Consider the following 26,928-nt stretch of genomic DNA (forward strand, 5'->3'; position numbering starts at 1 on the left):
CAGCTCAGAGGTCCCATCAGTTTGATGGTAGTAATTTTTGTTCCCCTCAAGAGCCAAAGACTCTAACATTAGGCACGAGAAACTCTTCTGAGCTGTTGTTAATAAGGCTGTCCAAGAAACTCACAGAACATGCTAAGTCCCTGCTGTTGCCTGTGGTTGTCCCCTAAAGGGGGAAGTAAATCTGCACTGGTGACACACTGCAGACACAGGGCCAACAGGACTTTGCTTGGATATAGCAAGGTCTGAAAAGTTTGAAAAGAGTATTCCAATCAGAAGGGAAGCATTTTAGATATTTCAATAACCAAGATTTCACCTGTACCAAATAGCCAAGAAAGAATGTTTTCTTCATGAGAAGACGTACTCAAGGTAAGATTTTGTAGCAGCTCCAAAAAGATTCCTCTGTCAAACTATACAAATGTAAACTTTAGTGTTGCTCTACACAGTGAAAGCAGGCTATCCCCAGTTTTCCCTGCACAGTGAAAGAGCAATTTGCTGAGATCCTCAGTAGAACCCATTTTATTTTCAATTCAAAGTATAACCCTTTATTCATAAATTTTAACTATAAACCTACTTTAAACTTACTTACACTTACTTATTCTGTACATTAGAAGCATATACAAGTACGCGCACCATGGTGAGTATGTAAAGGTCTGAGGAAACTTATAGGAGCTAGTTAGTGTGTTCGCTCTCCCCTCTCTCTCTCTCTCTCTCTCTCTCTCTCTCTCTCTCTCTCTCTCTCTCTCTCTCTCTCCTCCCCCCTGAGTCTCAGACTGAACTTAGGTATTCAGAGTTGCCAAAAAGTACCTTACTCACTGAGCAACTCACAAGCTCTTAAAACACATTTTAATAAATATTGGTCATACAAATTTATTACGTATACAGTTTCAGACTTTGTCTAAAACATACTGCTCCATGGAATAAAGAAACCCAGCAGCCACTGACCTACAGCACTAACACCAGTGACCTAGGCATTAGCCAGCAGGTCTCCAAGCCCTAGCTCAAACATCTACCACACCTGCATGTCCTTCTTTTCTTTACCCTAGCTGTGGAGTAAGCAACATGTCCCCTACAATCTGCACTCTGTGGTTGGAGGCTTTAATAGGATCTAACAAATTTGGAATGAGGTTGGGGCAAGGGGTCCTGATGATAAAGGTAATGGGGCTACGAGAACTTAGACCACAGCCACCTAACTATAACCCACAAGGTCTTACTAGGAGTGCCGCTGCCGATTTCAGTCTGGACGTGCAACCTCCAGAGCTGTGGGAGGGACGGTGAGCTTCAGCCAGCCAGTCTCTGATGTTTCGTTACTGCAGCCTGACCCTCACAGCCATGGAAGCCATCGCTACTACTCAGCTTCTGAAGCTTCAAACTGAAGACCCCATTCATGAGACCCCTGAGCCAACCGCACGCTGGAGAGATGGAGAGAACTAAGCGGCAGTGCATCTATTGAGGCTCCAGGATGTGGAAATAAACCCAAAGATACTAAGTGTGCTCCTGCACTCATGCGCCCATGCAGAGGAAGGCCAAAACTACACTGGAGCCTGCTTCAAAGCAGGCAACTTTCCATCTCTGTCATTAACACCCTTGGTTTCTAGATTATCAAACTGCACCCAGGGGTGAAACAGCCTTGGCAGCTTAGCCACAAGATTGTCGGCAGAGAATTAACAAATGTCCAACACCATGTAAATTACTTATTTCTGAAAAGATTCTGAAACAATTCAAAGTACACAAGCTGAAACACGGCTTGCATTTTGTTGACACACACTTGTATGTGTTACATGCGTCTTCAGAAAAATATTTTTAAACTCTATATTTTTAATGCTGTACCATCATTATCATAAAACTAAAATAAGAAAGTTTCTCCTTAAAATGTGGTTTGTATAACTAGTCAAGAGAACTGTTTGTACAATTGTCGGGTAGAAAACATTATCCTTTATTTGTGAATAAGAGTCTATAGAGATTTTAATCTTAAACCTGGGGGGAGGACTCAATAACCTGGCAGTCAGCTCAAGACTCCAAACCCTGGAAAGTGCAAACTCAGGTAGCTGTGGCACCATGAAAGGACCAGGAACATTCTGTGAGTCTTCCTTAGCAAGTGAACATCACCTGTCAAACCAGGGGACACACGGACAGCACAATTTCCTAGCAGAGCCCTGAAACCACATGGAAAGCCTGTCTCACCCCAAATAAGCCCCCTCCCTCCTAAGACAATTGGACTGACTGGGACGAGACATTCCCACCCAACAACCATCTTGTGAGACTGTACACCTCCACCACGACCCCACTATGGACGAGTTTCCTGACTCTTTAAATGGATGTTCATTTTCTAAAAGGCTATTGTGTCTTAGGACAGTGGCTCCTGGTCCATTAAGCTGGGGTCAACAGAAGACAGAGGCAGGACAGGGAGAACACCTGCGGTTCCAGGTGCACACTGTCTGTGGACCACACAGCATCGCTTAATGGCTTTCAGGCTCGGAATACAGACTGATCTGTAGATGAGTCCTCTGTCCTGGCATCATCATGCACACATGTTCAATTGTATTCCTTAAAATGCAGCATTCTACAGATCTGTAGGAAAAAATGCACGATATGACTTGGCTTTTTCAAGTTATACAGAGACAAAGTGGGGCGAGTACAAGGAAAAGGAGAAAGCAATAAAGGGGTAGGGGTCATAGCTCTGTGGAAGAGAGCTTTCTTAACATGCACAGGGAGCTACGTTCAGTTCCCAAATACCAACACACACACACACACACACACACACACACACACACACACACACGCCGCAAAATAAGATGGTGGTTCAAATATCCTAATTAAAAAGTTACTGCTTTGAAGTATCAAAAAGTATTCTGACAAAGCTCTTAACAAAATAAATAAATAAATAAAAGACTATAGCATAACAGAAGTATACAACTGGACTAATGTCAAAATTCAGCAACGGTGTCTGTTTTCCACTCTACTCTGTGACTGTCAGAAGCCAAAAGAACAACCCACTGTCAGTGACCTTAATCTGCTGAAGGCACGGTGGGCGGCACCTAGACCTGGAAGATCCCTCAGTCTATAGAATGAATAATAATAGCTGAGAAAGGGGGCTGCTGGGAGCAGAGACAGAACAGACTGATGTTCTCAGGGCTAGCTGAAGCAGAGAGGACGGACTTTCTAAGTTCAGGTAAACCAATTAGTTACTGTAAAAGGCTTTCAAATCTGGCCCTTTCAGAGCTCACTTTGAAGGCGGGACACCTAGCAGAACTCCACTCTGATTTGCTTAGGTGGGGGGCGGGGGAGGGTGTCTGCTGAAGCCAGAGGAGAGGCATTCTCCCAACCAACAGTACCTAAAATTTTTATTTGAAATGCTTAAGAAGCATTTGCTGAATTCCTCCTTGCTATCAGACCACATACATCAGGAGACAGACACATAAACAAATCATTAGGCCACTTGTGATAAGAAATGTAGGTACAGAAAAGATGCAGAGTTGTCCCACCAACTCCCCAGGGACACGCTCTGCAGTGAACAGAGGCTACAGTTAGGTAGGAACAATTCCCGGGCTGCTTAAAGGTGAACAAGCAAAATAAAATGAATTCACCACAGAGAACAGTACCAAGAGGTAGACACTTGTAGCCACTCTACAAGGCGATGCAGCAAAACGGGGCTTTACAGAATCAAAGCCGAGGCCAAAGCTGGCCTCACTGTCCATGTACCTTGCCACAGCCCTTAATAGATGGAGAGCCCGAAGCCCACACTAGGGCACTATCTGGACTGCACAGTGAGCCAGCAGCAGGTCTAACCAAGATACATAGCTGATTGTGAGTCATACCCCCCCCACCCCCCAACCCCCGAGTCCTCGCCCCATACTGCAGCATGCCCTGCCCGGGCAGAGAAGGGAAAGGAAGACAAAGCTAAAGGAAACAGAAAGGAGGCCTTTACTGTAACGTAACACCAAGAAGCGCAGATCTAAAGCACTTCTCAGCCGGCTCCAACTTCTGTACTTCAGAAAAGCCAGTACCTCCCAAGGACTGCCTTCCCAAGGGCCACTGCTACAAACTTACCTCTTCAGGCTAAAGCGGACGCTAGTGGCCAGGATGGAGCATTTACCAAGCCTGTGGAGGGGCTGGGGTCCATTCCCAGCCTACAGGGCAGCTCACAGTCGTGACTCCATTTCAGGGGTCCCAGCACCTTCTCCTCGGACACTTAACATACACGCAGGCAAAACACTCCTAACTATCTATCTATTTCACCTGGGAGAACATTAAACTTACACTCAAACCACTGCCCTTACCTACGGCTACAGAACGAAGGGATCGGCCACTGAAGGCTTTAGCAGGCTGGCATTAGGATCGGTAGAGAATGACCACAGTTGCTGTCAGTGAAGTGCTAACACTGCCAGAAGGCAAGAGACTAGCAAAAGCCTTCGACGGTCAGAATTGTCAGAGTCTTTCTCTGGCTGAATTCGTCCAATATTAATTTCATTTTTAAAAAGATATTCAAATATAATAATCTGTCTAACCAAGCTGATTTATTTTTTTCTCAATATGCAAAATGCAAACTAACCCACCTCCTGCAGTTCTCGTCAAATCTCTCCTCGTCTGGCTTTTAAAACAGCCATCACTGGGGAGGAAGCCCTGAGGCTGGGCCCACAGCATCCACACAGGGCTGCTCTTAGTGCAGTGCAGCTGGAGGCCTGGCAGTGTGGGGGAGGGCCAAGAGAAGATGGGCAGCTCCTTGAGGCTCACTGACGAACAGGCCTAAGCTGTCAGTAAGCTCCAGCTTCAGAGAGTCTGTCTTGACAAATAATGAAGAGAGCAACCAAGAAAGACATCCAACGACAAGCGCTGGCCTCACCGGGCACACACATGTGCACAAACCCACACACAATGTTCACCCATTCACAAAGAACATAGACATCCCTCAGCCTTTAGCTACCGTTAACATAAAGAGGCCACATGGTCCAGTGAGTAACAGTGATTGCTGCCAAGCCTGGCAACCGAAATTCAATGCCTGGGACTCCTGGGGCCATCCTCAGACCTTCGTCCTCACTCCTGTCCACACACAATGCAAACAAGTTCTAAGACAAGCATCAAGTTATACACAGCGGAACACTGATTGCTTCTATTAGGAACATGAAGGTGTGACCTGAGGGGCAGTGCCTGGCGCTCAGTCCAGCACAGCCTGTGAGGTGCACCCCTGAGCTCAGGCTACCTCTCAGCACTTCTGCTGCTGATGTCCTTCTGGAGGTCTCCGGCTCCCAACCGCAGCTTCACTAGCATCCTACCTGGAACTCCATGGTAACCTGAGCAAGAATGCGCTGTCAACCCAGTGCCCTCCTTCCAACACTCAAGTGTGCTAGCAGGCCTGTACACTGTTCAAGACTTTGGCCTAGGAGATCTCCAGTTCCTGGCTGTGTGGGAGGAGGGCTGGAGTACACAGCTGTAAGCATGATAAGGGAAGCACAGACAACGCAACAGTAACTGACTGGTGCGGGAGAAGGCTCCCAAGGTGACCTTGAGGGATAAGAAGGAGCATCCCGGCCTGAGCAGAGGATCTGTGGGCGTAAGTACATTCCAGACTGTGGGAACAGTGGGGAAGGGCCCGGGACGTTAAAGATAAATGTGCTGTTGAGAACGGGGAGTACCTCATCGGCCTGGAACATGGGGTGGGGAGTGGAGATGGGAAAACGGAAGCAACAGCCAAACAATGCACGGTCAGTACTGAACTCAGATGTTCTCACTCAACCCTGTAGGCGATGGAAAATAATATTAACTCTGTGTCTCTGGAAGACTGCTCTGGCAGACATTTGAGAACAAGTGATACAATGAAAGGAAGCTGATATAATGCTCGCCCCAACGATCCCTGACGGGGCAACCGAAGTACAAACAGAGAGGTGGGGTGCAGAACTGTTTGGTGAGCAAGCAGACATGACTGGATAGTAAGCTCAGCTGTGGGAGGAAAGGAGAGCAGAGCTCCTAGGCTACTTGAAGTCAAATGCCAAATAGGGATACTGCGGGCCTAGAGAAACTTCCGAAAGGACCAGGAAATAGAACAAGGGGATCAAATCTGCCTGGATGGTACTTGGACTGAAGTGCCTACATACTACTCAACCAAAAAGGCTGGGTGTGATGGGACAGCAGAGGCTCCGAGGTAGGTAGGCAGTATCAGAGTGGGTAGAGCTCCCCGGGGCAAAGGGGACAAGGAAGACACTCCCAATGAACTTTTAAGGAGCCTCATGGAGCAGTGCAAGGTCCATCCGAATGGGGGAGGCGTCCAGACTCACGCAGGACAGCAGCTGCAGGGACCCACGAGGTTAAGGATGCTAGGAAAGTGTGGTGCAGGAGGGAGAGGTAAGCAGGCCTCGAGCTCTGACAGCCAGCACCAAGGAAGAGGTAGGGAGGCAGCAGCTACCACACACTTCACAGCTGAGAGGATGACAACACACTCCACTTACATAACTTTAAAGCACGTCTTAGAAAAGAGGAGGGAAAAATCTCTTCTAATAAGTGACGATTCCCCCAGAATGCATGTAAATAAACAGGAAGTGCAGAATCCGTTAGGCTAAACAATGTCCAATGAGAAGGCATTGTTTCCTTCTGTTTTTTTAACTTCTCAATGTTTGGAATTTCCTGTATAATCTTTCATCTTCTGATATATAAGCATGATCTGTAAGTCAGTACTTAGTAACCTACCATGAGGAACACGACCAAACAAGTGTCAATGTGCCTGTCTGTATGATGCAGAACTGAGAAACTCACCACTAAAGCTGAAGAGTCTAAGGGCGGGCGACTTGTTCTCATCAGTGTTTGCCAAGGGCCCGACTAAACTGATTTTACAAGGCAGAGACTACAACTGTGATCCCCATTCTGAAACTGAGAGGCCTGTGTCTACTACAAGCTCAGCTCACGAGACAAACCAATGAAGCCCAGCAGCACCGACAGACCCCATAAGCACATGTGAGGTGATGAACAGTACTCCCTTTACAGAGCCGAACCCTTTCCAGGGCGGGCTTTAAGATGTCTGACAGTGCACACAGATCCTATCTCTGGAGCAGAACCAAACAGCACAGCTGCAAGACATCTTCCCCGCTGCTGTAAGCGACTCAATCGCAGCTCTCCCCTTTCAGAAGAGCCTATAAAAGCCAGAAGCAACTCTGGTTCCCCTACAAACTGCTTAGAGGAACTGCACTTTCCTGATGCAAACTTTAGGGGAAAAACTAATAGACACAAGACAGTTACTTTACCTTAAAACGGAACCATGAAAACCTGAGAAAAGTCTCCAACTGAACCAGAACAAAGCAGATAAACGTGCATCTGCAAAGCTGCAGCTGCCATCACCGTAACAGGGAGTTTAGAGCCACAGTGGCAGAAGTCTGAGAAGCTTCTAAGGAGTAGTAATAATAATTTGTATTCATATGAAGAGTATTTATCTGGACAACATATTTATGGCATGTGGCTATTCCATAACAGCTAAGACTAAGAAAAAGCTATCTTAAAAACCACTGAAGTAATACCAAGACAGGCTCCAGCAGCCCAATGGGCACCTCCTGACACCATCGCTCCCACAGCAACAGATTCCCCTAGTCAAATACTTCATCTGCAGGCAAGACAAAAACCAACACCCACTTCTCAACAGCCAAAAATAAACAATGAAATCAATAAATAAAAATCCAAAGAAATAGGCCTCCCAAATTTCACCACGCCAGTTCCAAACCCTCCGATTCAGGTGAGCACCAGGTGCAGTTAACCAGTGTGAGCGTCTTCAGGAGCTAAAGACCAAGAACATAAAACTGCCCAACTTCTGGACAATAACCATTCTGAAGAGCAACCACAAGAGAAGGAAATAAGCAACTGTCAACAGAGGAGCTTGGAATGTTACCTGCAACTGTCACAACCCTGAAGGACAGCCAAGGCACAGAGACAACCCCTGTCAGACACACCTGCAGGTCAGTGCCAGTGCTCATGTTGCAAAGTACATGGAGCATTTTCCTCATCACAGTGACCTGTCTGCTTCAGGAACAAGCTCTCCCAAATTCCAACCATCCTGACTTAGGTCAAAGTCTCTGCCATCCCTTAACGGCGCAGAATGGAAATCCCATGGTGGCTAACCATCAGTCTTGCATTTCCACAGTCGGCTGTGGGATTCCATCTCGATCAGCATCCTGACCACCGATGTGGAGCAGAACCTTAACCTAGTTTGTGTTAGGCATTGTAGCACTGCACTGTGGTCCTTGCCTAAGTCTTAAAGCCCAACAGTCCAACCAAACAGAGTCCCATCTCCCGACCGTTCGCATTTAGATACAGATGTTTCCACACACAGGACTGCCTGAATAATTTGTACTCTAATAAATTTTCTCAAAATCATTTTTTAGATATATACAATGAATTATAAAATGTGGAGAAAAATAAACCTACCACCTTGGTCTGTGTTCCAGATACATGTACACACACACACACACACACACACACACACACACACACAGCCCTTGCATTTAATGTTAAAGCACTAGCAATGGCTTTGTACAGAAGTTAAGAAGGCTTTGCCTGTTCAAGAACTACAAAGTCACTTAGGATGTGTGTCCACATAGCAGACGTGGTTGCGCATATTTTGAATCTCAGCACTAGGATGGCGGAGCACACAGATCTCTGCAATACTTCAGGTCAGTCCCGTCTACAGAGCACACTGCAGGCAGCCAGGGCTACACAGTTAAACACTGGCTAAGGAGGACAAGGCATGGAGGGGGAAGGTAACAAAGGAACCACGGTACTTCTGAGTTCTAGTTTGTTATACAGTGAGTTTGTAAACAGCCCTTGTACATGTGGGACATGCTGGGCCACACAAGATCCTGGGCCATTGTTTGAATGAGCCATCCTGGCTCCTGGAATGGATCCTGGTTGCCGTGAAGCCAGAGGGTTGCAGCAGAGGTGAGCAGACACTGTGAGTCTGAGTTCATCAAGGAAAGACTCCAAAGCAAGTGCGGATAACGATGCTCAACGGCATCACAGAGCATCCGTGCAGAGCATTCGTACAGAACATTCGTACAGAACATTCATACAGAGCATTCGTACAGGGCATCCGTGCAGAGCATTCATACAGAACATTCGTACAGAGCATACATACAGGGCATTCGTACAGAGCGATACTGGGACCTACACCTGCTACCCAGTTCTCATAAACCGCATGGGCTCTAGGTCTGTGGTGGCCATCATCAGGGAAGGTGAGGTCCACATCTCTACAGCCATGGTAGGACACACTGACTCATCTGAGGCAGCCTGGGGTGGGAGGACATTAGCAAGGAGATTCCATCTATGATGCTAGTAGGCAGGGTCAGAAGAAGGCCAGCTGGGGTTCCAGAGCAGCAACCTAGGGAAAGGGGAAGCCAGGGGGAGCACACAAGCTGCTCCCCACCATAAGGGTTTGAACTCCAGAGTCCACCGAGGACAAACTACCTCTTTGAACAAGAACACAAGCCCATTCCTTTCCCATCAGCATTTCCACCACCCCATCCCAAGTGAGTTTAAGCCCCAACTTTGTGTCCTTTTGTATCCTAGGCCAGCACAATTTGGATCATACCCTTCTATACAAAAGTGGAACATTGTAAAAGATGACCTCACCTTCCCAAAGGAACGACATTAAAACCCTCTGCGTAGGAAGAACAAACAAAAGGGGCTGTCTACAGATACCAAACACATATAGAAATATCCCATTGTCCTGACTTCCGATGCTCTATCTACTGTCTCCTGGGTGAACTTACAGCTCATATCACATTCTCTAGCTGATATAATCACCAGATTTAAGGGTTGAAAAGATATTGCAGATTACAGTTATGAATTGAAGAAATCTGAATGCAAGTTTGAAAATCAAAAGTTGGGCTCCCCAGAACTATGGAGACAGTCTTAAAAAGTGAAAAGCCAGACGCACAAGATGTTCTGGGAGAGAGTGGGTGTGGACTACAAGCCAAGCAGCTGCTTGAGCACCCACTAGACCTAAGTCGCATGCGAAGGTAAGTTACTGTGATGCTGTATGCAAGGATGGCCACCAAAGGACACCAATGAATAATCCTATTCATAAAAATGGGAGGGTCATCCAGGATCATATCAAGACAGGAAAACAACTTGAAAAGTTCAACACCTGGAGTCAGGCATGGTGGCACACACCTTTAATCCCAGTACTCCAATGGCCAATGGCTGAGGCAGGGAGAGCTCTGTGAATTTGAGGCCAGCCTGGTCTATACAGTGAGTTCCAAGACAGAACAGTCAGGGTATAGAGAGAGAACCTGTCTGAAAAAGAGGAGAGGCTGGGGATTTAGCTCAGTGGTAGAGCGCTTACCTAGGAAGCGCAAGGCCCTGGGTTCGGTCCCCAGCTCCGAAAAAAAAAAAAAAAAAGAACCAAAAAAAAGAGGAGAGGAGGAGGAGGAAGTGAAAGATAGGAACAGGAAAAGAGGAAATAGAAGAGAGCAAAAAAGGAGAAGAGAGTAAGAGGAGGAAATGGAGAAAAGAGAAAGGGGAGAGAAGGGGAGAGGAGGGGGGAGGGAGGGAGGGAGGGAGAGAGCGGGGAGCGATCGAGCCAGTGCATGAGCGCACAGCATTGTAGGGTGATGTCATTATGCAGGTAAAGGTGGACAAGATAAAGCAAAGCTTGTCATTGGATGAGAAGGAAGGGGGGACAAGGGAGGAGGGGCTGAGAGAACATGGCGGCAGATGTTAAGATTCTTTTCTACGTATAGTTACAGGTTGTTATGACTATTTTTAAGGGATCGATGTGTACAGGATTTTGTGTTGTCTAGATGGGCAAATTATATCTTATCAATTGGATCAGAGGCTATTGTATGGTGTGTCCAAGAGACTGTGTGGTGGCGGGATGCACCAGGCCCGCCATGGAACTGGGATGTGTATGCCTGGCATGGTGACAACCCGCCCTGGGAACTAGATGGGTAGAGACTGCTGCCAAGCTCAGAGAGTAGCCATCGGCAGTGTGAGGCGGGACGGAGCTCTGAGTGAGGACAGGGTGCCGCACTGAAACGGCTCTCGGACTGCCTGGATCAGAAAGTACTTACGGCCAAGGAGATAAATTAGCACTAGTTGCAACAGCCCGCCAGAGCTGGAACTAGCAAGAGAGCGACTGCCAGGGTACATGCAGGGAACCCTTCCGCTCTTTTTCACTTTTTACCACAACACAACATCTTTCCATCATAGACACACTGCAAAATCTGCACACAGACACCTTCTCACCACCCTTCAACACTGTACTCAATGGAAGACAGACAGCCTTCCTCTCAATATCAGGAAAAAGAGGATTCTCCTGGACACTTCTGTCCAACATTCATTCAAATTTCAAGCCAGGAAGAAAAGTCGTCCCCCCCTCCCCCCCCGGGGGGGGGAGGAATCTATGTTTTTAAGAAAAATAAAAAGCATTAAATTAAAACATAAAAAACATCTAAGAGGAAAGAAGCAAATTATCCCTACTGGGAAATGCACAATCTGCAAAGAACAGTTTTAAGATAATGAACCAGTTCAGCAATGATTAATATTTTTAAAAAAGCAAGTGTATTTCTACACAATGAACAACACAATAGGATAATGTTTCCACTCACCTTCAAAAAGAATAAAATGAGAGGAGTAAGCTCAACTGAGGAGCTAGCAGACACGCCACACACTGGAAAACACTGGCCGGCGTGAAGGAAGCCGTGAGTGTAGGAGGAGTGCTGGACGAGCCAGAGGATTGGGGGTGCAGAAATGGCAGTCGCTGCCCTCCACACAGATCTATAGACACAGGAATGAACCAGAGGTCAAGCTGGTTTTTGTGAAAATGACAAGATAATTCTAAAAGTATGAAGTACTGTAAAGAAAGACTTGAAGGGCTACCATATTAGTAGCTAAACTAATATTGAAAGAGAGGACAAAAGTGAGCTCCATTTGAAAATTAAAATACTAATTAAAACATTATAGCACTGGAATAAAAAATACATACAGGGTAATGAACAGTAACTGTTAGCCCAGAACAAGACTGGCAAGTCTATCAATATGAACAAAGTCTTCTAACAAATGGTGATGGGACAACAGCTACCTTTATGCCAAAGAAAACCGCGAGCCCTCATCTCACTACAGATAAAAGTAAGTCCAAAGTGCAACAAACACCAAATGCCAGAGTAAAATCTATATAGAAGCTTTTAAGAAAAAAGTGTGTAAATAAATCTTCATTATTTTTCTGGATTAAATATAAAACCAAGAGCAATACAACAGAAAGCAAACAGATGAACTGGACCTTACCAAATTAAAGGAACCCACGGAGGGGGGGGGGGGGGGTGTTAAAGCAAACAAGTGAATAGCCAGAAATACTCGAGAGCATGTATGTGACAAGGGTCTCCAACACAGAACACGTGAAGTGACTTGAACAGACATTTCTCACAATGTATTTACAAATGGCCAATCACAACAAGAAAAAAACAGTTTGATTATAAAATCAAACTCACCTGCTGGGTTAGCAGTTTTAAGAAAAAGATGAAAAACAGTGTTAGACCAATGTGATCACACGCATGTGTAATGCCAGCACTTGGAAGGCTGGGCCAGGAGCTGAAGATCAGCCTGGAGAACATAGCAAATCCCTGCCTAAAGAATAAATCAAAAGTGCACAGGCCTGTGTGTGCGCACGAGAACACACACACAAGGTGCTCCTGAGAATCGGGAAAACCTAGAGCCTGAGTGCTCTGCTCATGGCAACAGAAAGTGGAAGTGCAGGTTCCGGGGCTTTGGGAAGAGTGGGAATGGCTGTTTAGGATGCAAGGTTTCTTCTATGCAAGAGAAAAGGGTTTAAGGTCCTACGACACCATTGGTAGTATAAACACAGTGTAGAAAACAAGGTGTAGAACCCAGGATTGGCAAGGACCAAACAGAAAGCTGTGCAACAGACACAAACAGAAAAGTAAGGGGCGAGATGGGACTTTTAAGAACTTAGGAGAAATTAATCCAGAGAACTTTAAATTCATCCACTGATGTCTAAATGGTGAACAAAGAATAACTCTAACCTAATCCAGGCCCAGAAGAAGTGCATCCTTGAACTGTATGTGAAGACACTGAACGAAGTGGAAAAATTAAAATGAGCAAACTATCTCCAAATTCATACGGAAGCACAAAAGCCCGCGGCTGCCAAATAGTCCTAGAGAGGACCAACACTGCTGCGGGGCCCGCCTGCCATTCCAGAGGGCAGGACACATGCCAGGGACCCAGAAAGGAACATGACAGCAGAACAACAACAGACTCACAGACCAGCACACACACACACGCACACGCACACACACACACACACACACACACACACACACACACACGCACACACACGCACACATACACGCACACACGCACACACACACACACGCACACGCACACGCACACACACACGCACACACACACGCACACACACACACACACATACGCACACACACACAAACACGCACACACGCACACACACACACGCACACACGCACACACGCACACATGCACGCACACACGCACACACGCACACACACACACGCACACACGCACACGCGCACACGCACACACACACGCACGCACACGCACACACACACACACGCACACGCACACGCACACGCACACACGCACACATGCCTACAGCCATTTACTACTTAACAAACATAACAAAAACATGTGCTAGAGAAGAGAAAACATTCTGAATTAATGGTCTGGGAAAACAGGATGTCCATATGTACAGTGATGAAATCAGACTCCAATCTCACCTTGAACAAAACTACTAAGGGGACCAGAGAGCTAAGCATGAACACTGGAACTGCTATAAGAAACCATAGGCGGTATCCACATGATACAGGTTTAAGAACGGACTTCCTGAGTAGGACTTTGCTTGCCCAAGAATTAAGGCAACAATTGATTGTGGGACTTCATAAGACTACGATGCTTCTGTAAGAAGAAGCCCACAGAGAGGAGGAGAATCTTTGTTAGCTATACATCTGATAAGGGATATCCAGAGTGAATAAATAAATATATATTCATGCACACATATCAATACATATCCATATATGTATCCATATACATAAATACAGATACACACATACAAATGACCCATTCAAAAGTAGACTTCAATTCTAAGCAGAGTTCTTAGACATATAAATAAAACTGGCTAAGAAATATCACAAAACCTGTTTATCGCCACTAACAATTAGAGAAAAGCATATGAAAACGACTTTGAGATTTCATCTTCCCCTGTCAGAAGGCCAGGATGGGCAAAACAACTCACAACAAATGCTAGAGAAGACTTGGAAAGGGAACTCTCATTCACTGTTGGTGCGGTTGCAAAGTAGCCCAGATGCTCTGGAAATGAGTTTCAGATCCTCCGAAAGCGAAGACTAATTTACCATACGCCCCAGCCACAGCAGTCCTGGCATGTACCTAAAGGACTCTACACCCCACTGCACAGATCCCAGCTCAGCCGTGTTCACTGAGGTTCAAGTCACAGTACCTAGGACATGTCCTCTACCCAGCAAACGATGGAAGAAGATGTGGATCAGAAGCCCTATTGAGGACCATCTGTCCCAAAGAAAATAAAGTCTGCAGATACGTGTAGTTCATACCCTTAGTCAAGAAAACGTATCTCTGTAACAGACAAGAAGCTTCAACCATTGCAGAACACTGATCGCAGAGCTATGGAGCCCAACCCTGAGTAATGCACCTACCATGGAACGCTAGCACCTGAGGCTCGGGGCTCACTGAAGAAAAGAAGTGAAAGGGTTCTAAAAAGTCAGGGGAATGGGGATTTTGCTGTGAGATTGTCTCTCAGCAACACCCTCGATGTGTCACCAACATGGCATTCTAAACATAACCTGAGCAGGGACACCAATAGACGTGCTAACATTGAAGTGGGACAGCCCTGTAAGCCAACTACAGAATGCTGAGAGTGGGGACACAGTCTTCCTCAAGGGAAGAACACACCAATTTATTCTCATACCAAAATGGTTAGCCCTGAAAACATATACAAATAACATCTTATGGACTAAGCAGGGTGTGTGTGTGTGTGTGTGTGTGTGTGTGTGTGTGTGTGTGTGTGTACACATCAGCAATAGGGAGAAAAGCTATGAGTTTGAAATAGAGAGGAGGGACATGGGAGGGTCTGGAGGGAGGAAAGGGAATGGGGATATCTAAAATGTTTTTTAAAATTCTAATTCAAAAGACGACAAGACCTACTGAAGCTTAAGCTTGCTAGTACTGTCTTTGGATGAGGGGATGACCTTAGGAAAGAAAATAAGGTCTGCTCTATATTTTCTGAAGAACTAGAAGAGAGTAATAAATCTGTTCAGTGTTTCACTGTTCTAATGCCTATTCCTTTGTTTTTCAAGAGACCAGAATAAAAACACAACCACTTCCCAATGTTGGGGATTGGGGCTAGTGTTTCGTTGGATATCAACATTAAAGTCAGCCATGAATGAACTCACCTATGTGAGAGTTGTGAAGGAGATAAAGTGAGCAAATACTCAGCAGGATGGTGAGAAGAATGTGGCCAAACAGACTGGGAGGGAGGAGGTGGTCAAGGAGCTGAGCAGCAGAGCCTTTCACTGAAACCATTATCACAGTGAGGGATGCATCCAACTTTAGATTGGGCATCAATAAGACAAAGACATAACCACTAAGTGGTGGTAAACTGAAATCAGACAAGTACTCAATTAACTTGCAAAGACAGGAAAAGAAGAAAAAGATGAAATGGAAAACCAATGGCAAGGCAGCACCCACCTACATGAAAAAGTACATGCAGTTATCTAAGGCACCAACGCAAAGGCAGAGTGCAGTGCGGAAGAAGAGGCCAGAGCCACAAAAGCCAGACTCAGGCAAGGCAGAAGCAGTGGGCTCTGGGTAACTGAAGCTGGCAGCTGCTGAGCCATGGAATTCAGCACCGAGATCAGCCTCAAGACCCAGAGTGTTGTTAAGGGAAACTGCACAGTTTACTTCAAGGCAAAACTGTCTGATTACATTATGGAGATGGTAGCCAAAAAATACAGTCAGAAGCAAATGACGAAAACTGGCTGCTTCTAGGGAACAACACAGCTCAGTTTACCATTTGCCTTCATGGTTATTAGATAAACTCAACTCTGCTCCAAATGAACGTGCATTTGGTTCTCAACCTGTGGGTGGTGACCGCACCGGGAACTGAGGGTCACAGGGGTCAAATATCAAATATTTACATTAAGACTCATAACAGCTGGGAGGAAGAGGAATGGGGAGAGGGGGAAAGGGGGTCAGGATCAGTGTGGGAAGAGACAGGTAGATGTACAGAGGGTCAGGGGATTGAACAGAGGTGTGTAGCAGTGGGGAATGAGGAACTTGGGGTAGCAACCAGAAAGTCCCTGATACCAAGAAAGCAAGAGGCTCCCAGGACCCAACAGGGATGACATCAGCTGAAACACCAACAAAGGGGAGGTAGACCCTGTAGCAACCATATCCAGAGGTTAGGCATGGCCCCCGACTGAAGGATGGGGCCATTCACACATCTCAAAAATATTAACCCAGAATCGTTCCTGTCTAAAGGAAATGCAGGGACAAAGTGTGGAGCAGAGACTGAAGGAAAGGCCATCCAGAGACTGCCCCACCTGGGAATCCAGCCCATATACAGACACCAAACCCAGTCACTAGTGCTGATGCCAAGAAGCGCTTGCTGACAGGAGCTCTGCCACAGCCTGACCAATACAGATGCGGATGCTCTCAGTCAACCACCGGACTGAGCACAGGGACCCCAGTGGAGGAGTTAGGGAAAGGACTGAAGGAGCTGAGGGAGTTTGCAATCCCATAGGAAGAACAACAATATCAACCAACCAGACACCCCCAGAACTCCCAAGGACTAAACCACCAACCAAAGAATACACATGGAGGGACCCACAGCTACAGCTGCATATGTAGCAGAGGATGGCCTTGTCAGACATGAATGGAAGGCGAGGCCCTTGGTTCTGTGAAGGCTTAATGCCCCAGTGTACGGAAATATCAGGGCAGGGAGGCGGAAGTGGGTGGATGGGAGATGAAGCACCCTCAAAGAAACAGGGGAGATGGGTTGGGGGTTTGCAGAAGGGAAACTGGGAAAGGGGATAACATTTGAACTGTAAATATAAAAGTATCTCAAAAAATCTTCAAATAAATTCAAAACTATTAGTGTATGCACAAATAAAAAAGATTCATAACAGTAGCAAAATTGCAATTATAAAGCAGCAACAAAAATAATGTTGTGGTTGGAAGTCACCACAATATGAGAACTGTAGAGACCTTTCCTGAGTGATATAGTATATAAAACCTTCTGAGGGCAGCGCCGCTGAGGGCAGTGCCGCTGAGGGCAGATTTCACGGTTTCTCCAACCTCATAGGAGCAAAAATGTCAACAGTGAAGCCTCTGAGGGAGACAGCACCCTCTGAGGATGGGATAGATATTAAGTCAGACGCAGATGTTCGCACTGATCAAGACCTCAGTTTTGTACAGGACTCCAATCTTGGAAAGCCTACAATGGCCCTTACATAGGTTTCTTCTTAATTCTACTGAGAATTAGCAAACGCCTGCAAGCAGAAATGGAGTTGCTGGAGCTCATTTAAACAGGCTGCAATTTCAGCAGCAGCCAAGCGGGTGGGGGGGTAGGGTCACAGGCAAGCAAGCGGGTGTACAGAGGGCCAGTATATGAACAGGATGTCTGTCTCTGCTTGACAGGATCACAGGCAAGCAAGCGGGTGTACAGAGGGCCAGTATATGAACAGGATGTCTGTCTCTGCTTGACAGGATCACAGGCAAGCAAGCGGGTGTACAGAGGGCCAGTACATGAACAGGATGTCTGTCTCTGCTTTATTCCTTTCCCACTTCCCTCATCTGCCACATTAGTGACATGGCTCTAATTCTAACAGTACAGTATTTCTTTCCCAACTTCTAAAATATCTACACTCTAAAAACATTCAGTGTTATCTGAACTTTCAACTGAACCTGAAAGTGTCTACATATATTCTAGGATTTTTTTTTTTTTTGGTTCTTTTTTTCGGAGCTGGGGACCGAACCCAGGGCCTTGCGCTTCCTAGGGTTAGGGTTAGGGTTAGGGTTAGGGTTAGGGTTAGGGTTAGGGTTAGGGTTAGGGTTAGGGTTAGGGTTAGGGTTAGGGCACTGAGCTAAATCCCCAACCCCTATTCTAGGATTTTTAAAGCTTAAAATCATAGCCAAAACACTCAAATAACAACATGTGGTCCACAAATTACTAAAAGCAACATGAAGACACATATACACTTGATGCATTTTGCTTTATTATTCTTCAGAAAAACTTACTCTTTGTAAAAGCATGGATATTATTTTTACACTTTTGAGAAAAATGTAAAGAGTTTACAACCATGGCTGTAACTTGTTCCTCTTGGATGTAAACACACACACCAAGGGCTTTAGAAAAATGCTTGTGCAGAAGTCATGTATGGCCCTAAGTGAGCTTCCTGGAAGTTCCAATTCAGGAGGAAGACTGCAGCAGCCGTCAGCCTAACTAGCACAGACCTGGTATGTACTGGGTGAGCACTGGAACATTTGATGAATTTATAAGCAATAGCACAGAATCATGGAGTAAAGGCTACTACTAACCCCCCACTCTAAGGAAAGCACAGCAAGACAGCGGAGATGTGTTCCTGGCTCTCCATCCAGGCCAAGTGTGGACGTCCTCTGTACTTCCTCCTCTCATCACGTTCTCATCTTTTAAGTCTTACTATCAGTGTCCTGCGAACTCAGCAGCTCTGATTTCTTACTTGATGTTGAATCTACTCAGCCCAGCACGTGGAAAAAAAAAAATGGACATAAAAATGCTTTGTACTCAAAGGCAGCAATTACCAAAGTCAACTCCTCAACTGGCCATCTCGACGTCCCTTCATTCCTGGGCAGGGATTTACAGCTAGAGACTTGACCGATTCATCTTTAAAGGAAGTAACGTTTAAAAAGAAAAAAGATAACTGCACTAATACCAAGGCTACGGATAAAACTTAAAGGATTAGTTTATATTTACCTAAAATTATACACAAGGTTGTGCGTGTGTGTGTGTGTGTGTCTGTGTCTGTGTGCACGCGAGTGCATGCATTTGTATGTGTGTGGTTGTGATTGTGTAAAAGGAAATTAAGCCACTTGAACTGACAATGCTCCCCACAAAACCCCAGCATGAGACACCTCCTTTCCAATGGTTGGCCAGGCTAGTCCATGTGGCCCCCAGAGCATACAGGTTATGGATGTAGTCTTGGCTGCCTTCCAGGGGCTGAGGATGGCCCCTATAACTGAAGATAACACAGTTAGGGGACAAGACTGAGATGATTCCAGGGAGATCCGACCTAAAGTCTCCTTCTGAAGTCTGGCTTCCTTGGCACCAGAAGATAATTCTTTGCAAGCTGCCAAGGGAGGAAGCAATTAACAGTCCCTCCCAGCTGTCGTCCATGTCCCCTTCACAGCACTCACGCCCTTCAACTGCAGCCATACCAACTTCTGCCACAAGAAATGCATCTCCATGTTCCCGTGTGCATTAATACACACCTGTCTCTTAGGTCTAAACTGTCCAGTTCTCATGACTACACTTAAAAGCAAACAGACCAACACAACTCCAACATGGCCTTGCAGATCTAAGACTGAAAATAGGCACTACATGACCAAGTAGAAGAGTGCACCTATTACTGATTTTACAGATACGCAGAATGGCACTTGGGCCTGAGCAGAACACAAGAGCTAATTGTGAGTTTATGGTACATACACAAATAACAAAAGCCATGAAACTGAAATCTAGATGGCAAACCACACCAGCTAAATCTGCCAGTAGCAAAATCAAAGTAGGATTTCAGAATGTGTACTAAAATGGGCTAGGTATAACAAGACTCGTTTTCACATGACCCTGAGATAGAGCATGACACTTGAAGCAAGTCCTCCCCATGCAAAGAAGGACAGAAGGACAGGAATCACAGGAGACAAGACAGCCCGGGTGCTCTCTCTCACCTAGCCGTTCACACCCTATGAACCACACACCCGGTGACAGTACAGAATGTGAAGTGGCTGTGTGAAGGGCAGAGTGGCAGGCCTAACGGTGGGTAGTCACCACTGACCTGGGAAAGAAGGCGGCAGAGCCAGAGGAACCAACAGACCTGTACTCTGGAAGGCTAGACATTCCCTCCAGATACAGCAGATCAAATAGAGCGTCAGGATTTGCCCTGGAGAAGTAAGGGCTGGTATGTGTGTACAGAGGTGTATGCACACGCACCCCACATGCACCCCACACCCACACCCTGGCAACTTCCCATTTGTCCTACTTGTATAAGCCTCATTGTCAACACTAATCTCCACATATTCAAGTAGTATGGTATGGAAATAACTGGGAACTATATCATATCTTCCCTCCCAATCCTTTCCTATTTCCTTCTATTCTCCTTGGTAATTTTAGTTTGACCAATTAGAATAAACTAAACCACAAAGTTTTGACTCAATAAGGAATCTGCTTTTTCTGTCATTTTGTCATGGGGTTGATTTTTACATAATCTGCCTATACCATTTTAGATTTACCTTTTAAAGAAACAGATGGGATATCATGTCATGGGGCTTGAAACCACATCACATGGGCATAGCAGACGCCCAGATAGACACAGGCACTGTTAACCAAGTTCAGATAACAAGAGTCAGCTCACATTTGAAGCAGCCCTTGGAAATCTGCAAATCAGCTCTCTAGGCCAAGTTAAGGCTATGTGACTAGATCTCTGTTTCAATAGCTCCTTAACAGTTAGAAAGGACCTGCTGTACTTCTATGATCTCAGAAAATGTCCAGAATGGTGACCTATCCCTTTCTGTGTCACAACTGTAATCAACTAATATACACCCCTGCTACTAAATACAAGCTTGCAAATGAAGTTAATGTTTCCAGACACAAACTCACACAAATGTTCTTACTGCCGTGTTCTGTCAACGGAAGGTAAGTTTAAAAAAAGAGAATGTTGTTGTGTTAATCGACACATGCATACCACAAACCAAAGTCTAGGGATGTCTAGCCAAAATGCTAGCTGCTGATTCCAAAAATATGGGCACAGGAAGATCGAGTTCTATTGTATTTTTCTGTTACCGAGTTTTCTATACATAATATGTGTTGACACTGTAGTAAAAAAGAGTAGGGCCATCGATGGTTCACCAGGTACAGATGCTTGCCACTAAATCTGATGTCCTGATCCAACATGGTAGGAAAATACAACTCCCACAAATTGTCCTGATATACACAGACATATACACAAATAAAATAAATGAAATTGTGTGTATGTGTATACACACACACACACACACACACACACACACACACACACACACAATGGCAGTGTTCCGCTTACCTGAACACAGAGGTGCATTCAGGATGTGCCCCCTGAGCTGGCGGGCACACAAACTGCTGGACTCTAAACGACCAAGGCTGCCTGCCAGACACTGTTACTCCAGGGGACTTCCAAAAGTCTGATTTCAGCTGGATTCAAAAGAATGAGAGGAATTTCCTGCACTTTATCAAGGCAATTTCCCAGCAGATTTTTGCTTCCAATTCTTTTGAATACAAGGGTTAAGACCACTTGGCAAATAAACTCAGAGACATTTAAAGAGCAATACATATCGAATCATTCTAACTGTGAAGCTGGTCACAGTGTCAATCGTCTGTGGTCACATCCAAGTGCAGAAGGAATCATCTGCTTTGGGACCACACAGGAACACATAACATACACCTCCCAAGGATGTCTCTGTTTTGTTATCATATGACAAGTGTTCTCTATAACTTCATTACAACACCCACCACAATATATGCAGGATTTAACACAGAAGAGCCAACACACTTCTCAGAACTGCAAAATGGCATCTGCAGAATGTCTCAAGGTAATAACAAAGGCACTGTTCCCACTAAAATACTACAGGGCTGTTGACTTTTGGAGGGAAAACCCAGTAAAAATTTACAAAGCAGAACTAAAAATGCAGAATAACAGTCTACGGAGAAAAATTAAAACTATTAGGACACAAATCTCCCTCATTTCAACATGGAAGAGAATTTAGTAAAAGAGAATTTAGTTGCAAATATGAAACTTACAAAGAAAAACTGTTAACAACAACTTCAAAACGAAAGTTATCAGTGGGGTATTTATGGCTTCTCATGAGCAGCGTGAGTCCCAGCTGTAGCAGCCCCCGAGGACATTTACTTCCTCATGGCCACTTCATGAGAACTTAGTCAAAGCCTCCCTCTAAAGCTAAGGACACTACGTGTCAAGGAGACCAAGTTTTAATTCCAAAAGCCTTCACTTACCAGTTAGCACACTGACTTTCCAAGACTATGAACGAGGAACGTTCACATGGATTAAATACAAGCCATTTTCAAAATGGCCCAAGAGCATCCCTAAAACAGCACTAAAAATGTAGCTAGATTAATGACTCGGGAGGAGAAAGAGAAATCAAGGCACACTAACTCAGTCAAGGAAGTGACCTTTTCAAAACCCTATTTATTAAGAGTCGCTTTAGAAATGAATCGGGGGCTGGTAGACCCTTAGTGGTAAAGCACACACATCACACACCAAGCACAGGGCCCTGGGGTGTATCCCACTCACAATGCAAAAGCAAAAGCCAACCAAGAAATGGGCAGGAAACCAAGTGCCGGAAGTGGGAACCCCAAATAAGGAAGTGCCTGCATGCAGGGCACAGGAAAAGAACACAGGAGATTAAATCACTCTCCTGTGTGCTCAGAGGGCATCAAGACAGCGCCCCCAAAAGGCTCTTTCATGGCTATAAATAGACTAATGTACAAAAGTCACCCACAAGTAAACTGTTCTGCCTCTGTTTCATACAACTTACTAGTCAGCCCTACTTTCCAGGATATTACTTCTCAACAAGTCTCCCTCAATTTCAGTTCTGACAGAATCATCTGTGTGCAGAGAACCTGGGTGACTGCAGTCACAGACAGCAGGTGGAGTTCCTCACCTGGAATGCAGAAACCTGTAGGATGCTGGCTTGAGCACCTTTCAGGCCTCGTTTCCCCCAGGGAGAATGCTACAGGGCAGCAGGGGAAAGCCACAGAGCCTCGAGGCTCACCCCAGGCCTTACTCTGAAGGCAGCAAGCAGGGCTGAGTACCAGACATCACCATAATCACTGAGTTGAGTCCCTGCCACCCATCCTTCACCCCACCCTTCCTCTCCTCTGGGTTCCACTGTGCTCTCCATATCTCAGAGCTTCTTACATACAATGTATGCTTAAAATTAGATTTGAGAAAAGTGGGGCAAATGGAGGAAATTCAGTAGACCTCCATTTTCAAGCAATTCTGACAATTATGATCTTATTTTTCTGATATCCAAGACAGTCATGTAATGATCTCATAGCTATATTATTAAATTAACTAGCACTCTAATGGCACATACATTTTGTCTCATTTTTGTCTCTTACACTGCTCATTAGGAAGTTCAAGACCAGCCTAGACTATGGAGAGAACCCCCTCAAAGACTCTAAGGAAAGTAAAAGAGGCAGTCTCTGAAACAAACCTAGAATGGACCAGAGTACAGACCCTTCTGAATAACAAAAACAAAACCAGCCCAACCAGCACTTACTTCATAACTATCAAAGAATCTGAGAAACTTTGATCTAAGTCCATGAGAGGGCAGCTTTTCAAATGTTCTAAGAAAGGCAGAATGCCCCCATCCCCAGGCAACGGGTATTTGCAATTTGTTTCTTTCTGACTAAACTCACCCTCACTCCCTCTCATCTCAGATGAAGCTCATTTCTTCTCCTGCCTTGCAGGCCTTGCAGGACAGTGCCTGGTACGTTACACTCTTGTAACGCTACCACTCAGGAAGCTGGAGGCAGGACAGGCCAACCTAAGCTATAGTAGGACCTCTTAATATAAATCTATAGATGGACAGACAGACTGATGGATGGATGGACAGATGGGCAGACGATGGATGCAAGATGGCGGGTACTTTTTCAAACTGCAGGAATGTGCAACATAGGTTGTCAGAGCAGGATGGGGAGGCCTGCTCCTTACAGGTTCAAGTTGCTGTTAGCCTTTACCACACCTGATCAGGGTTCTACACAAGCACCTCAGGGAAGGCTTTGTTCCCGGCTGGCGTGGGCCACACATGGCAAGCTCCCCCACATATAACACTATGGTAGGCCTTTGTGCCTGCCTACCAACCCTATGGACATGGGGCTACCATCAAGAGAGCAGGTTTACCTTAAGCCATGCTAGAGATGGAGGACTTTGCTAAGACAAAGTACCTTCCTTCCCAGAATCCCCACTCCTGGCTTTCCCAGGGTACTTAAAAGAGCCACGGCCATGCCTCCTGGCAAGCTGACCGTGTCTGCATTACTCAGAGTCAGCCTTGCACTCCTCCGCTAGCTCTGTTCTAAGCATGCTTTCCTCACATGGCTTTCGTCTCTCCTTCTCTCAGCTGCCCTCCCAGCCCTGTGGCTGCTTGTCTGCCATGTGTCTGACCTCTCCTAACTCAGACAGCATGGCTTCCTCTTCTCCATCTTCTACTCACAGCAGCCACCAAAATTAGTCTGCTGTCCTGCAGCCTCTCGCTTAAATCCCATTAAAGCTGTCCTCAAGCTTCACAGTCTGCTCTTCAACATCCAACTAACACGTCTAAGGACCCAAAGATGAGACCCAAACTTCCCTAATAACAAAATCTTATCAAAGGTAAAAAGGTGCCTGGAAAAGTGGGGTTGCTCTTTCTGGAAAGCAGTGATAGCTATCACAGCCACCACTGACTCTTCTGAGCCCCTCAACTATAACATGCAATGGTAACACAGAACATTTAGGACACTGCTAAATAAAATACAGCTTGCCTTCTAGAAACCTAGTCAGCCTAATGACCCGAAAACCAAACTGGCACAGTGCCTCGGCCGGCTTGCAGCCAACTCCTCACCAGCCAGATACCCTCTCGGGCTGCAACACAGCAGAGCCCTTTGGGACCAAGTTCAGATGTGCATTTTGTTCAGGGAGAGTAATACCATCAAAAACAAACACCGCTCACCACCCGTCAAACATCAACTGCAGCATCCCAGGGAAAGCACAACACACAGTACCAGTGATGGAGTCCTAAGCGCTCACGGCCCACACCTGCCGTCCAGGTCTGCAGTCACTGACACCACCTTGCTCACAGCCCTGTGCAATCCAAGGACGCCTGGATTAGGATAAACCCTTAAGCAGCAGTGCTGACACAATTCAGTCCCAGCGCTTAAGTCAGAGGCAGCACAGCTCCAGGCCAGGAATAGTGCCACCAACACTGGAACCCAGAGATAAACACAAGCATCTCTAAGAAGCAGTGCTTCCTTCCAATCATAAAATCAATTCCTGAGGTGGCTTACCTTTTCTCCAGCCAAACAGAAAATATCCCCAAGTGTCTTAGAGAGTATACACAACTACTAAATATAATAAATCAACAAGCAAAAGATAATCAAGAGATGAGAACATTCTGGCAACAGTTTTGCACCAAAACAAAGATAAAACAAAAACAATACTATTCACTTTCCCTTTTTAAAGAAAGAGAGCATCCGTGTGCGCTTAGACACACATCACACAGATGGGCCAGGCCGTGAGGTGCCACAGCTGCTTGTGGAATGAGTCATGCCTGCTACACATACTGACACCCCACGGTCAAAAGTGGGGTATGGATGGCTCTAGCGAGAAGCAATTTAGGGGTGTCTATTTCTTCAATCAAAAGGAAGACTCCTGACACTGAAAAAAAAATGTTTGGCTTAGAGGAACTACACATCTACCATCAGCTACATATAGTGAATTAATAAAAACTATTCAAGAGAAAGGAGAGAACTCAAGTACACGATAAGAAACACAGAGTGCTGCCACCGGGGGGAAATGTTTTTTTAGTTGGTTTCCCTATCCTAACTAACCACTTGGCAGGTTGTAGGTTGCCCTGGTGCTGTTCTATTTGCTGTTAACTCTGCCTCCTCAAGAGGGGCTGCCCCCAGGAGTGAACAGATGGCCATTCAGGTGATCTCACTGAACCTTCTCCCCATTTTGATTGGTCAAACAAAGGCTGGAGGCGATGACGAGACAGTAGACAGGAAAGGTGGGAGGGAGGCTTCGGAAGGACGGAGGAAGAGGAGGTGGAAGGAAGATGGAGCAGAACCACGTGGCCTGGAGAAGCCGCATGTGGCAAGGGGTCCCATAGCTGGGGAATACACTAGTATAGTGATAGATCTGCCCCATCTAGGTAAGCAGCTTACAAATATAACAACTGGTTGTGTTTTAATATGGGCTCACTGGGATAAGAAATTACTGCAACACTGGCCAATTTGTTATGTTTTTCTAATTCCTAAGCTGTCATCTCCAGAGAACTTTCCATACCCACCCCAATCACTTTTTAAATCTTGTAGGAAATTATCAATCAACTCTGCCAAGTGACAGCTACACGGACTCCACCGCGGCCTTTCTTTCCATCTTCCTAGTCTCACTCTCGCTCCCTACAAAAAGGTGCAATGATTCAGTCCTCCTCACTCCCTGCTGATGAAGACTTTCAAGACCAATGTCTCCCTCCTCCCTCCTCACTGCAATAGCTCTCAGACCAGGGCAGCCATGCTTGCTGGGTCCTTCCTACAAGACCAGGACCCAGGGAGGCTGAGGCAGGCTCAGAAAATAAAGCAAGGAACTGGATGCTTGCCCATCTGTTTTCAGACACTCCTTCACACCTCACCACTGTGTCTTCGCTCATATAGTCCTTAGGGTCTGAAATGACTTCAGAGATGTCAGTGACTTTGAAGCCATAATAAAACTGTAACTTTAATAAAACCACGGGTGCCAAACATGCCAGGCTTGTTTATCCCTCAGAGATACTCCTATAGATCAGCAAGGCCAGCCTAAACCCAAGAGATCATGTTTCCTTGTGAGCTCCTAAGGTGTTGGAGCATCTTTAGTGAGCCAAGGAGAGAAGCAG

General features: G+C 45.8%; 1 protein-coding gene across 39 annotated transcripts in view; it reads right to left on the reverse strand.

The window, feature by feature from the left end:
* Epb41l2 (erythrocyte membrane protein band 4.1-like 2) overlaps nucleotides 1–26,928 on the reverse strand; it is a 174,960-nt gene that overhangs the window by 91,258 nt on the left and 56,774 nt on the right. For 8 of the 39 annotated variants that reach the window (XM_087566146.1, XM_087566117.1, XM_087566098.1 and 5 more), the window contains exon 2: nucleotides 11,580–11,748. The gene's annotated coding sequence lies outside the window, so the exon portion shown is untranslated. 39 annotated transcript variants of the gene reach the window in all.

Source organism: Rattus norvegicus, chromosome 1, assembly GCF_021556685.1.
Source record: "Rattus norvegicus strain SHRSP/BbbUtx chromosome 1, alternate assembly SHRSP_T2T, whole genome shotgun sequence".
Taxonomy (NCBI): Eukaryota; Metazoa; Chordata; class Mammalia; order Rodentia; family Muridae; genus Rattus; species Rattus norvegicus.